Consider the following 13,191-nt stretch of genomic DNA (forward strand, 5'->3'; position numbering starts at 1 on the left):
TCCAGAAAAAAAATCTGCAAGACTTCCACTCCTAGAGAGGAGAACCTAGGCTTGGAAATGCTGTCCAGGTTCCAGGTATGACTGCCAGGCAGGGTGCTGCTGCTGTTCTCAGTGAAAGGAGGTAATGGTGTGGGGGGATGAGAGGGAAAACTAAGAACTCCCTCTTATCCATGTGGAGGTGGAGCTGATGGGTAGGCATCCACAGAGTAACATAGGAGAGGCGGGGTGATATTTTTAGTTTGGCCAAAAGAGACATGTCAGGTGTGGAGAAGCACATCTGTAAGTTATCCTCATAGCAATGGCAGTTGACTTTGCATTTGTAGATGGGACGAGTAAAATATAAGAGGAGAGGGAGAAGAGAAGGGGATTGAAGACAGAGCCATGTAGAAAAGAGGCCCCTGCAAACTAGAACCATAGGGACATGACTGGATTGCTAGGAGGAAAACCAGGAGAAAACAGTCATGGAAGACAAGGGAGGTCACTGTTTCAATCAGAGTGCAAATTATGGTGTCAAAAGTAGCTGACAGGTTGAGGAATTTGAGGATAGTTCTGAGATTTGGTGAAAAAGGGTCATTAGAGACTTTGGAGAGATCAGTTTCAGCTGAATGTAAGAGGCGGAAGCCTGATTCTTTTTTTATGTCTTTGCTCTTAAAGTATCGTGGAAAAATACTTCTGGCATTTGCTGTAGCTATTTTTTCTAAGAATGTATCTGTATAATATCTTGCATTTGTGTTAATTCCTTTCATCCCAAAGCACTTTTTAAACAGGACACTAGTGCAGCCAGCTACATTTTTGGACTGGATCATAGCAAACATTGAGCAATATAAATACTAAATTGACACTGGACCAGGAAATCACATACAATGTTTATGATTAGTCTAAAGAGACTGGAAGTAAAACCTGATTCTGAGACCCAGGTTCACCAATACTGAGGCTTCTTGAAAGGGAACATATGATGCGATTAATATTTCTTCTCTCTCTCTCTCTCTCTCTCTCTTTATCTGGTTTGTGCATGGAATAAGAGTAAGGACTCAAGCTTCAAACCTAGATGTGAAAGAGCTCCACTTTCTTCTTACTGCCTTCAACTTACTGCCTGCCTGGGGTATACACTGATGCTCAGTTATGGAGGAGGAATCTTACACAACTTGTATTTTCAGAGAAAGTATCTATAGCAGAAAACCTGATGTGCAGTTCATACAAACCCAGGCCACTGTAACAGTTGCTGAGCAGCTTGAGATTTTGCACAAAAATGATAAGTGTTTGCAAAATGTGTACTGTAAACCTCTTTCTAATTGATTGGAATTGTCCTTAAAAAACTTACTCTTGAAACAACTGAAAAGTGACATGAGGCTGAACATGTAAGGTGTTGCTCAAGATAGACACCATGGACACATCCCCATATGCAGGCATGCTCATTTGCTGCAGCACAAGTAGCAGTGGCACTAATTTGTGCTGCTGCTTTTTGCTGCGGTGCATGCCCCTGCACCTGGAGCAAAATGCTGGGCCTAGGGGAAACTGCCATTGCCCTGTTGCTCCAGACTCAAGGTGGTGGAGGGGCTGGGGGACACCTAAAGCAGTGGGAACACTCTGGCCAGCAGCCGGAGCATCTCCCTGGAGGACCCAGCCTCCAGTTGCTCCAGCGCAGGCTCCTAGAATATGCACCACACCGCTTCTTTGCAGTGTTTTTTTTAATATCAGGAGTTCCTGGTATCAAATTTTGGCACCACACTGCAAATCTGAAGCATAGAAAATGCTTGCACATGGGTTGTGTGTGGTTGGTGGCACCTCAAACAGTTTGGAGGCTCTGCAAACTGCATGTGAGCACTTGTCTGGATATGCCCCATGAATGTACTTTTGTGAGATAAGGAGCAAAAGATGACTCCATAATGTGCTAGTCTCTCCTGTTCTTTTTTAAAATTGTATAATTTAAATTTTAAATGTGTCCCCATGCTCTTTGATCAGAGGCCATTGGCACTGGGTATGTGGGGGCCTAAGGGACCTGGCCCTCCTCGGGAAGACAGCTGTCATGGCCCAAACCTGAGGAGAATTATATAATATTTCTATATTATTTCTATATTACATTTCTATATTGTTTTATGTTGTGAAAGATGGATTAATTTATGTTGAGGATGCTGGAAGTAAGGTGACATCCTTAGGAACGATGACTGAGGCCCTAAACTATTACTAGGGATCCGGGTTTTCGGTTCGCTGTGGAAAAGTGTAGATTTTCTTCTTTAATGGGGAAAAAAGTGGATTTTCTCCTTTACAGGAGAAAAACATGGGAAACTGTGGGTTTCCCCTTGCAGCCTGAAAGGAGCTGCTTGGGACTGTGGGGAGCAGGGAGGGTGATCAGAGGCAGGAGGCGTCATAAGCCCAGGTGCGTGCACATGCACATGCACATGGCAGCCAAGCAGTTCCCACAGTTCCCTCCAGGTAAGTCTATGGGGCAGGGGGGAGGGGGCACAGGTGACATGTCAGGAGGGAAGCACAGGTGATGTGGCAGAGAGGTCATGCCCCTTGAGACTTCTGTGCCACAGCAGGGTGCAGGGCTGTAGCCAAACCAGACCAGCCGCCATGGCTGCTTAGGTGAGGTGCAGCAGCGGTGGTGGTGCAGAGTTGTGTCCCCACTGCTGCCGGGTGGACATGGGGTACTTCACCTTTGCAGACATGGCAGCACGGCGGTCTCACCTGCTGGGCTGTGGAGCTGGCTGCTGCCCACAGCTGGTCCGACCTGGCTGCAGCCCTGTGCCCCACTGTAGGCACAGAAATCTCAAGGGGCATGTGCCCCCCCACCCCTCCTCTGTGTCACCTGTGCCCACTCCTACCCCCTATGTCCACACCCACCCTGTTCCCCACACACTAGGGAGCTAAGGGCAGGGGGAGCAGGTCAGGAGTGAGGGGTACCAGCTGGGCCAAGGGGCTGTGGATTGGGAGTGAGGGGCATCTTTCTAAACCTCTTATTTCAGTTCCTTTTGAGTTGTATTTATAATGGAAGATTGCTGTGGTTATTGTGGAAAGGTTAAATGTATTTTTAAAAAGTAATTTAAATATGGGAACAGACTTGATGATTGTTGTTGTTGTCACCATCGAGTGAGCCGTTGTTTATGCCCAGTATAAAAGAAAGTTCTTTTAATTTGTTGCTTTCTTCTGGGGATGTGGGGTGAGTAGAAATGGCAGTTAATAAATAATATGACTTTCCATTTTCTATTATCTTTTCTTGATGAACAAAAGCCCATTGGGATTGAATAGCAAGTCAATTTCATTTCAGTAATACTCACATTGTTAACACATTGTCTCAGACCAGTTTTGGGATGACACGATAGGTTGCTGATATGTTTGGGCGCAAACATTTTCTTGTCATTTAAGTCACGTAATTATTCAGCTTGTGTGTTTCGGTATATCAAGCTTTTTGTTGCAATTTGCATTGTTCATGTTCTTCTGTTAAGTACTTTTACCTGGCCTGGAGTCTTGTGTGGTGCAGAAGCACCTCAAATCACATACAGAATTAATGAATGAAGTTCATGGATCACTCCGTTTCTTCTGCACTTCGGAGTTCAGCGCTCCAGAACAAAACATATTGATTTATTACCATTATACTTGATCTTACACCTGAAATGCGTCAAATGTCTTTAATCAAAGAAGAAACTTTCCACGTGTCCATCATCTTAGGATCCCCGTCTCGGGCAAAAATAAAAGTTGGTGCCTATGTCAGAGGCCATGATTGCTCTGCTTTAACTCTGCAGTTGAATGATGACGTCAGCTGTAGTGGTAAAGTGTAGTTTAGCTTTAGTGGATTTTGCTGCTGTTTACACTTAATTTGCCCTGGAAGATGAAACCTGATGACTCAGTTTCACTGTTTAGTCCTCCTGAGTCACCACAACACTGCTTTTCCAAGTGTTTGCAGGTGGACAGGATGAATTGTTTTATGGGTAAAAAGACAAATAACTAAAAAACTAACTTCTTTGTGCTGGGCTTCTATAACCTTGGAAAATCAGACAAAATCAAACTTTTGATTGATTTTTTTTTACAATACCCCTTTAAATGAATACTTTATTAGGTGAGCAAAGCTTATTCTCCTCAGTGATACTCCAAACCCTTTCAGCATTTTTCTTTCTTTGTATAATTTCAGTTTTGCTTTGGCACCCAAAATCTGTTTATAGCTTAACTGTCAGATAAAAAGCAGAAAGACAGAAAGAAAGATTTAAAAATCAAGCAACAAAATCCACTATGAAAAGTGCTGAGACACTCTCAGAAAGAATATTTAACCTAATTTATTCCATTCATTAAACCTTATTTTACTGGAATGAAAGTTGTTTGTTAGGAACTTATGTGTGGGCTCCAAATAAGAAACTGTGAGAAAGAAATGAAATACTTAAAGGTACAAGAAACATACTGTGTTTCTGAGAAGGCTAGGGTTTCTCTTTTTTTTTTTTGCTTTTAGTCAAGAAGGACTTGCATGATAAATGGTGTGCTTTTAGAAATCCTACAATAGACTGGACACACAAATGAAGGTTTAGTAATGGTGAGAGATTACCAGGAGATAATGGAGCAAGTCAAATTAGAAAACATGATGAAACAGCACAAAATTTACATACTGTTTGGGTTATCTCCTTTGCATTCATAAGACCATGGCCATCTTGGTGTTTGTAGCATAATTATACAGCATAAAAGTGTGCTCCTGGTTTCCAGCTGCTAATGACTTATTTAGCACTAGCCAACCCAGTGGTCACCATAGTGAGCTGTATCTATGTCTAATGCAATGCCATAAAAAAGCATGTCATTTCAAATTTTGAAATGTTATCTGTGGTATATTGTCATGTAAGCCTACTGGGATTCTCATGAAAAGCCTAAATGTGTGATAGGAACCAAAATGATATATATATAGGCTGGCTTCGATGAAAATAAATTGGTGCCAGTTCAGCTCCTCTGGAACACAGGTGGTGCATATTATGCAGTGAAATCAGGCCAACTCATTTTGATCAGGCTGGGGTGAGCTGAAGCCAAGCTTCTGACAGGCAGCTAGCCTTTCAGAATGGAAATCTGAATGAGAAACCTACAGCAGACTGGGTTTAAAGCCATGGATTTAAATGAAGTGTGTATGCCGGTTGCATAATGTAACAATTTTAATTTTGTGTAAAGATGTTCCATTTCAGTCGTGAACCGTAAAGGCCCCCTGGTGGCAATGCCAGCTAACGGAAAATACCAAGCGTGCTTTAGCCTCATCTAGTAAGGCATCACTGTCACCCACATGTGAGTTCCTGATTTCATTAAATATTTAAACATGATTTAACTTCCAACATGCTATCAGCCCTACTTGATCTTGTTTTCAAAGAGGACACAATAAAGGACAGTCACTTTATCTAATCAAGTTGAAGCCGAGAAGGACACTGTAGCTCTGAACAATACACTGGCTTTTCAAAATATGCCTATATATATTTCAAACTTGGGCTCAGCCCAGAACCTTTTAGAAGCAAGAAACATCCCCTGGTAGCTTCCTTGATTGCTGTACTTCCATAATTCATAAGCACTGATGTTCATAAGGTACCTTTGCACTTGAGTTTTTCAGTTATTTTTGGTAGGCGCTCAGATGCTTTTATAATGCCTTGAACAGGCCTTTTCCAATGAGCCCATTTTACTGCTTGCATTAGCCCAGAGTTGCGGAGAGGCAATTGCTGTAACTTTTAAGATCTGCGGCAATGGATAATGTGTGCCTAAAGTGGCAGAAGGTAAGAAGATTTGTTTTGTAAGAAACCACTAATGTAAGATTAACAGTGAATTAAACAATAAAATGTATTAATTATTCATCTGGTGCAAAGCTCGTATGATAGCAACATATGGGACTGAATGGACTGTATAGTACAATGGTATACAGGAGGAGTGCTTCGCCGTGATAGGAACAGCAGAGGATGCAACTAATTACTGGCAACCAGAATTTGTATTGCATAATAAATGACCTCTCTCTGCTCCTCCTGCCACCTGAAGCTGTAATCCTAAAAGCTCCATGTTGCCACTGTACCATTGCCACTGCTCACGACTTCTGTCGACACAGATGCGTCCATCTGGGATCACCACTGAATGACAGAGCTATGCTGGCAGAAGTCCATAGTGTAGACAGAGCCTCGGGAACAGAGATATGCAAAACTCAAAAGGAAAAATATCGAGTTTAATAAAACTGTCTGATAGAAAATGCTTTTTTGCCCTTGCAATGAAACCATGGGACCAGTAATTTGAATATAAGAAATGCTATATAATGCTAAGAACTCTGAAAAATCAGGTCTTGGGCATCTCAAATTGATTGTCCAAAATGATTGAATACTTTTGACCCTTATTTCTCTGCACGTCAGTTCTCTGCCTGTAAAATGGGTTGTTGTGCCCCCATCTCACAGGTTATTGTGAAAATAAATTGATATTAGTAAAGCAGTCAGGTACTGCCACAAATACCACAGCAAAGCCTATGAGGAAATAAATAATTCTGTCTTCATAGCAGGGTGTTGATACTGTAGAATAAAAAAAGACTCAGGGCCACTCAGCGAGCAACGAAGAGAAAGAATAATGAGCGTACACATTAAATTAGCACAGCCATTTTGTACATTGAATGAAGTAGATTGGTGGAAAAAATAAGGGTGATATAATAAAAAACCGTATCATAGGCACCCACTCCCAGACAACAGATTCACTGTACCATTTCCTAACTTTTGAGTGCTTGGCTTTGCAACCTTAATGTATTTTAAATGTATAATTTTGTATGTTTAATTCTTTCTCTCACACGTTTACTCTCTCTCACATAATATGAAGGATTTCACCTGAATTTGTCAGTTTGGGTATTGACCCCAAATTAACTAGTGGCCTGTATGAAACAACTTTAAGTATTATACATGCCATACGATGTTCATATCATCAGCACTGTAGTAACTGGGATCCCTTGGAAGATATTTTACTGGTAGTTAGCATGGAGGGTGAAGACTGAATGGACATGAAGACTGAATTACTGACACTCTTTTAGCAAGTTGTGAATGGACTTGAAGACTAAATGATACTTTGACCTTAAAGGAATTCTGCCTGGAAAATGAAAGCACACTCTTGTGGGCATTGCTATTCATTTATGTATTTATGGTGAATAAACCAACAAATACATTTTATGGTCATTGTAGCATCTTCATGAACACTCCAGAGAAAGCTACCAATGATTATAATAATCCCTTTCCTTGTTTAAGATGACGTGTTACTATGTGCCCAAAGATGGGGAGAAAAAGTAGCTGTAATGAAAGCACAGCATAGCAAGGATCAATTTACTTGGTAAGGAAAATAGCATGCGGGTGGTCTGAATCTTGGAAAAACATGTGCTCACATGACTAAAATCTCTACTTTCATCTTGAAAGTAACATTTGGAATATCTTTAAGTCTTTTTTCACAGCTAGAGGAATCTGACACTTGCTTATATTACCAGGTTACATACAGAAATTGCATCACACCATAATGTAACATAGCAGATACGGTATGCCTGTAAGGTTGCATAGGAAGGCTGCGTAAGTTTTTATTTCTGACAAACATAGCATTATTAAGTTGTTCATCGTAGCCAAAAAAAAGATTTCTTCTGTCAATAGAGGCAAATAAAATATTCATAAAATTAATAAAATATTGCAAAAAAAAAAGATGTAAGTGACTTTAAGAAGAAAAAGATGAATGATTTACCAATGACTAGAATTTTTCAAGAGGTGTTGTCTCTATACATCTTCTCCCTGCAGCTGTACATTTACCTCTGTTGCTTGAACTTGGAGAGCTTTTTTGTCTTGAGCTTGCTGTACAGTTACCACTTAGACCCCCATCCCTCTGTGTGCTCTAGATTTACGGGATGAATGGCAGCGTACACTTCCTGTTCCTCAGTTTCCTTTAAACCATGCTAGCTCTTTGATCATTGGGAATTACTCGCTGTTAGGAGAATCTCTAGCAAGGTTTTATGGATGGTTTCCATCGATTTCTACCAAAAAATGGATGTCTGAGAGACCCCAGCCAGGCTACTGCCCACTCAGTTAATTTTGAACCGTCCTTAAATAAGCAAATTTGAATACCCTTTTTAAAAAAAATCCAGGAACGTTTTTCCTTTCCCTTCATTTGGTACTCTGTGGGTTCCAGGATATGCAGGGGGCAATATTCAATGTTTTAATTGTCTTAAATAATTTGCAATGTAATAATTTGATCTTCTGTGATATATTCTAGCCCCTTGGTTGTGCGCACCCAAACGTCCATTCCTAGCTACATTCTTGGTTCATGTTCAGACCGGAGCACAAAGGGAGCAGATCAAGACAAAGGATCTGCTTCACTGCATGTCCAGGTACGTGCATGAGGATGCAGACTTAATGAGGATCCTTCTGTCTGAACAGCTCATGTCTTCCTGCCCCTCGGGCAGGGGGCTGGACTCGATGATTTTCCGAGGTCCCTTCCAGTCCTAATGTCTATGAAGTCTAATCCTGACTGTTTAATTTTTGAGTTCTCAGTATGAGGGTTGAAAAATTTCCAGAAATGTTCTTGAAGGGTATAAACAGATGTTGTCTTTGGATGAGAATCATCTATTCTGTATCATGTATCCTGGCGCAGATGATCTGCTTCATTGGTGTCTACTGACATTGCCTTGTAGGGTCAGGTGCCTGAAACTCCCAGGGCTTTAGGAGCCTAATCTGGTGTCCCTTGGCTGTGCCTCAACCTGTGGTACATGTCTGCGAAGGCATAAGGACATGTTTGTTTGCAGTCAGAGCATGGGGAAGCCGGGAAGAGGGAATATAAACTCCTTAAATATTTATCATGTGAAAAACTTTCGCCAGCTGAGTTATTCCACTTAAGTCAATAGTACTCCTCACATGGACTCCAAGGACAAATTATGGATTTCATGTTGAATAGTCCTTCAAGCAAAGACATTCTCCTTCCAGGTGAGTATACTAACCTAACAGCTGAACAGAGCATTTCAAAGACTGCAGTGGAAATACTTATGCAAAGAACTAGGCATGTACATAACCATTTACAAAATGAGGGGCACAGATGTGTTTTTTATCTGCAGCTACTTGGCTTGACACCTGTGTAACCAGACTGCTGTCGACAATAGTTTCTGAGTGCAGCAATTTCAAATTCTCAACCATTCAGTTTAACTGTCTCCGTATTTACACTGATTCAGAGCCAAACTACCAAATTCCTGCTCATTCCAAATTCCTGCTTTTTAGTATGATCAGAAATAGCGTAATAGCACACTATATGAAGCCTTTTGCACATTTATAATTTGAGTTTTAAAAGTGTTTAAATCAAGTTTCTTCCAAGTTGGCTTGTTTCCCCGCTCTGCATGAATTATACAAATCTAAGTTTATTGTTGCTACTGACAGCCGTTATCAAGACACAATACAATTGATGAGAACCTGGAAGCAGGGTAAGTCAGAGCCAATTATGCTCAAACTTTCTGAACATACACAACTGTGACCTGAGCCTGAGTTGCAGTAAGAAAAACTTCATCCCAAAAGGAATTTATTTAGAAAGATAGTAGTGCAAAAAAGCAACTAGAATGTTAGAGTGGAATTCAGAAGTCAGTTTTAAGAATGGTAGGCACTGCTGCATGAAGTGCGTAAAATAGACTAATCCCATTATGAAATCCTTGCGTGAAAGCAGGCCACTTAGCCTGTGCCTCAGTTTTCTCACCATTCATATAGGGTTGGAACCGATTTACTTAATAGATTTTATATGTGGCTAAATTTTAACACGGACTAGATTACTGCTAATGGTTATTACTACTAGTTTCTGTGTTAAAACAATAATGTGATAAAATAACTGTAAAATAGACCTATTCCTTTGTATTAGTGAATGTACAATTTTAGAAGTGAGGAAATAAATCATATGATTAATTCTGATGTGAAATAAGGGTTTACAATAGGGACTGGAACTCATTCTTAGCCATTACTAAGACATGTTCACAAATCACTCAGATTATTCCAATATTGCTAACAGAAAATAGAATTATAAATCTTATGCACATTTAAATTTACTTCTTGGACTGATACTGCTGGGAAAATAATATATTTGAAGTGTGTACGTGTGTGTGTATAAAAACTCAGTTCTGGAATAACTGATTGATTGTGAATTAAGTATGACTCACTCTGATATCAGTATATTAAATACAACAATTGAGGATCAAATGATGGCTGAAGGGCTGTGAGCTCAGCTCAAGATGGGACACAAAATTGCTCTTCCCTTTCTCCATTTGGGGCAGTCCTGGTGGTACATCAATCCTGGTTATGGCAGCCACGAATCACTAGGGTACAAGTACTCATAGAAGGCAGAGTAGATTTGCAACTTATAGACTAATCAGTGTGTGTGTGTGGGTGAATGTGTGGTTGTTTCTATAGCAAGCTTTTGTGGGCTGAAATTCACTTCATTAGATGCTATGAAAGGATGGGCATAAAGAGAGAGAAATTTGAATACATAAGCAGAGAAGGGAAGGGCAGAGAGGAGAGGTGGGAGAGGGAAGGGGACCATGCTGGGAGAGGCAAACATATAAGCAAAACACTTGAAGGTACAAAGGAGTCACAAAAACTAATCCAGGTAATGGGCTAAGAATCCATAGTCCCTGTTTAATACTTAACACAATCAGCCTGTGGATGATTTCTTGTTCTGCAATGTCCTGTTCAAAATGGTTTTTGAAGGTTTGCTTCCTGAAAACTGCAAAGCTCAGGTCAGCAATATAAGGTCTAGGAGGTTAAAGTATTCTGCCCAGGCCTGTGTATCTTTCTGCACGTCAGATTGGCCTTCCTTCATTTTGTCATGTAGGCATTGCCCAGTTGCTCCAATGTAGACAGCAGAGGGGTACTGTGAGCGAGTGATGGCATATATGACGTTGGTAGAATTGCAAGTGAATGAAACAGCCTCTCTCACTCTCCTTCAGCCACACTCTGCAATGGCCACCATATTCCTGTAATGCTTCTGTGTCATCCAAGGAGTCCTCTATGCATCAAAAATGTTTCAACCTACAGCTAAAGCAACATTAGAGCCATTTTGAGCTAAGGGAGAGGCATAACATGATCTCAGTACAATAATCAACACCGTTCTATAATAGTCTGACAAAAGATGAATAAAAATTGGATAGGAAACTAATGCTGAAAGGAAATGGAAAGATAGTGTAGATATAGTAATATTGTGTGTATAGGCATGAGCAGGGGCTGTAGTTTTGTTTGTATAAAATTAACAATATCATTCATATAAAATGTATAGACTCTTTAGACTTCTGACACATTAATTTGCCACTGATAAATCTATATGAGAGAGAAGCACTGCTGAGTTTACATAATGTGGTATCCAAGCAGCTGCTGAACTTGTAACATGTATTCAGATTTTTCTTTCTGTAAATTTAGGAAGGGACTTTATTCTAGCAAGTAGCTCTTGAGACAGCAGAGTTCCCAGGTCTCTATCATCCTTGTTTGGCTGTATTTGGTTTCCTGAATACTTATCTCCTATTCTGTCTACCAGGTAGAAAGCTGACATTATGATCAAGGAAGAGTGAATGAACAAAAATGCACATTAAAAGGAATACCAAATGGAAAGCACTCCCCCGAGTGGATACATGTATAAATTGTAAGAAAATAATCTCTAAATGCAGCCCCTGGGACTTGAATTATTTACACTCTTTTAATCCTCTTAACTTCAAATCAAGATCATTCACATTGCTTTACAGTCAGGCTTTCAATTGTATTTTATGCTCTCAAATAATTTCCTTGTCAATCACTGTATTGAACAAATTTGTAATCCGCTCATGGTTTCAACATATAATCATTTGTCTGTTTATCCTATAGCCTAACACCTTTCCTCTTCATCTCTGCTTACTCTTATCAAAGTCATATTTTCAAGTTCTCCATGCAGACTTCTTACAGTGGAAAAATGCATGAACAAAATTGTCAAAAGTAAATAGGAAACCAAATGCAATTGCTTCTGTTACAACCACTCCTGATATGAAATAACTTTTAAGGTTATGCCACATTCTGAAAAGAGGCAAGGAATTCAAAGCTGGATTTGATAGTCTACCTTTTAGAAAAGAAACATGTCATAGTTATAAATATGTATGTGTGTATTACTACCTGATACATCTGGAATAGCCCCAGAACTGTTCTTGTTCATGGGTTATTATGTACTGAGGTGGTATATTTCTTTCACTGTTTGGGGAGCTGAATGTGTAGTTGCTCAGGTAGCACCATGAGAATGTTCTCTTGTGGCAGTGTTTACTGAATATTATTTATTAAAAAAAGACTAGTCTTTGATTAAGTATATATTGTAACATTAAAAAAAAAACATTAATCTTACAATTATTTGGATGGCTACGCACACAATTTTGTAAATAGACATGGAGTCACTATTCACTTATGCAAATATAATATTTGCATTGGTGCAACATAATTTTATGTGGCATAAACACACAGCAGCTAGTTTTCAGATGTATTTATGCTTTCGAATCAAAAAAGAGCATGTAATAAACTTGCATATAATTTTCAGCTGTAGAAGAGAAAAACCCTCTTGAACGAACACTTACATAACTCAAAAGGTCTATATTTAGCCACTTCTAAGTTGGGTAAGAATCATTGCTGCTTGTCTTAGCTCTGAATATTATGTCTTGGGTTAGAAATGCTGTATTTTATGTATAAGCCCCACAGCAAGTCTGTTGTTAGGAGTCAAGGAGCTTTTGTGACTCCCCTTCTGCCAGCGCTGAAGGAAAAAACCAAGAGACAAACCATTATGCCACATATAAGGGGACATGCTGATAAAGATGGTTTCTTAGGTAACTTGGGTGCAAGGCTTTATATCACCACATAGTCAAATTAATTAACGGAACAGCATGTGATGGGATTTGAGCAGCAGTATTTTTATTACCAGTATTTGAGCCAGACATTTACTTAAGCAAAATAAAACCAAACAACAAGCTGACATCTGCTCGAGTCCCAGGACTCCAGGAGCTGGGGCTTTAAGGCAGTTAAGTACCCAGTGGTGGAAGGAGGTGGCTGGCTGGCACCGGGAGGCCTGGCTCCCCACCCATGGTGCCTTGGCAAGATCCATGCCACCATGGCTCTTGCCAAAGCTTTCAGTCAACGAGGATACTCCTCCAGAGAGAGAGATTGCACATTTGAAAGAACCACTCGGATACCACGTGAAGAACTGCTGCAGTAACCACCC

At 40.2% G+C, this 13,191-nt stretch overlaps 1 long non-coding RNA gene across 1 annotated transcript in view; it reads right to left on the reverse strand.

Annotated features, from left to right (window-relative positions):
• Positions 1-7,521: 7,521 nt before the first annotated feature.
• The window catches only part of LOC112549760, a 6,135-nt gene continuing 465 nt past the window's right edge, over positions 7,522-13,191 (reverse strand). Inside the window, exons 2-3 of the long non-coding RNA XR_003093273.1 lie at positions 12,554-12,726; positions 7,522-11,006 (exon numbers count right to left, since the gene is read on the reverse strand). This is a non-coding gene — a long non-coding RNA (uncharacterized LOC112549760). The remainder of the gene's footprint in view (positions 11,007-12,553; positions 12,727-13,191) is intronic.

The sequence above is a fragment of the Alligator sinensis genome, unplaced genomic scaffold (genome assembly GCF_000455745.1).
Source record: "Alligator sinensis unplaced genomic scaffold, ASM45574v1 scaffold527_1, whole genome shotgun sequence".
NCBI classification, from domain to species: Eukaryota; Metazoa; Chordata; order Crocodylia; family Alligatoridae; genus Alligator; species Alligator sinensis.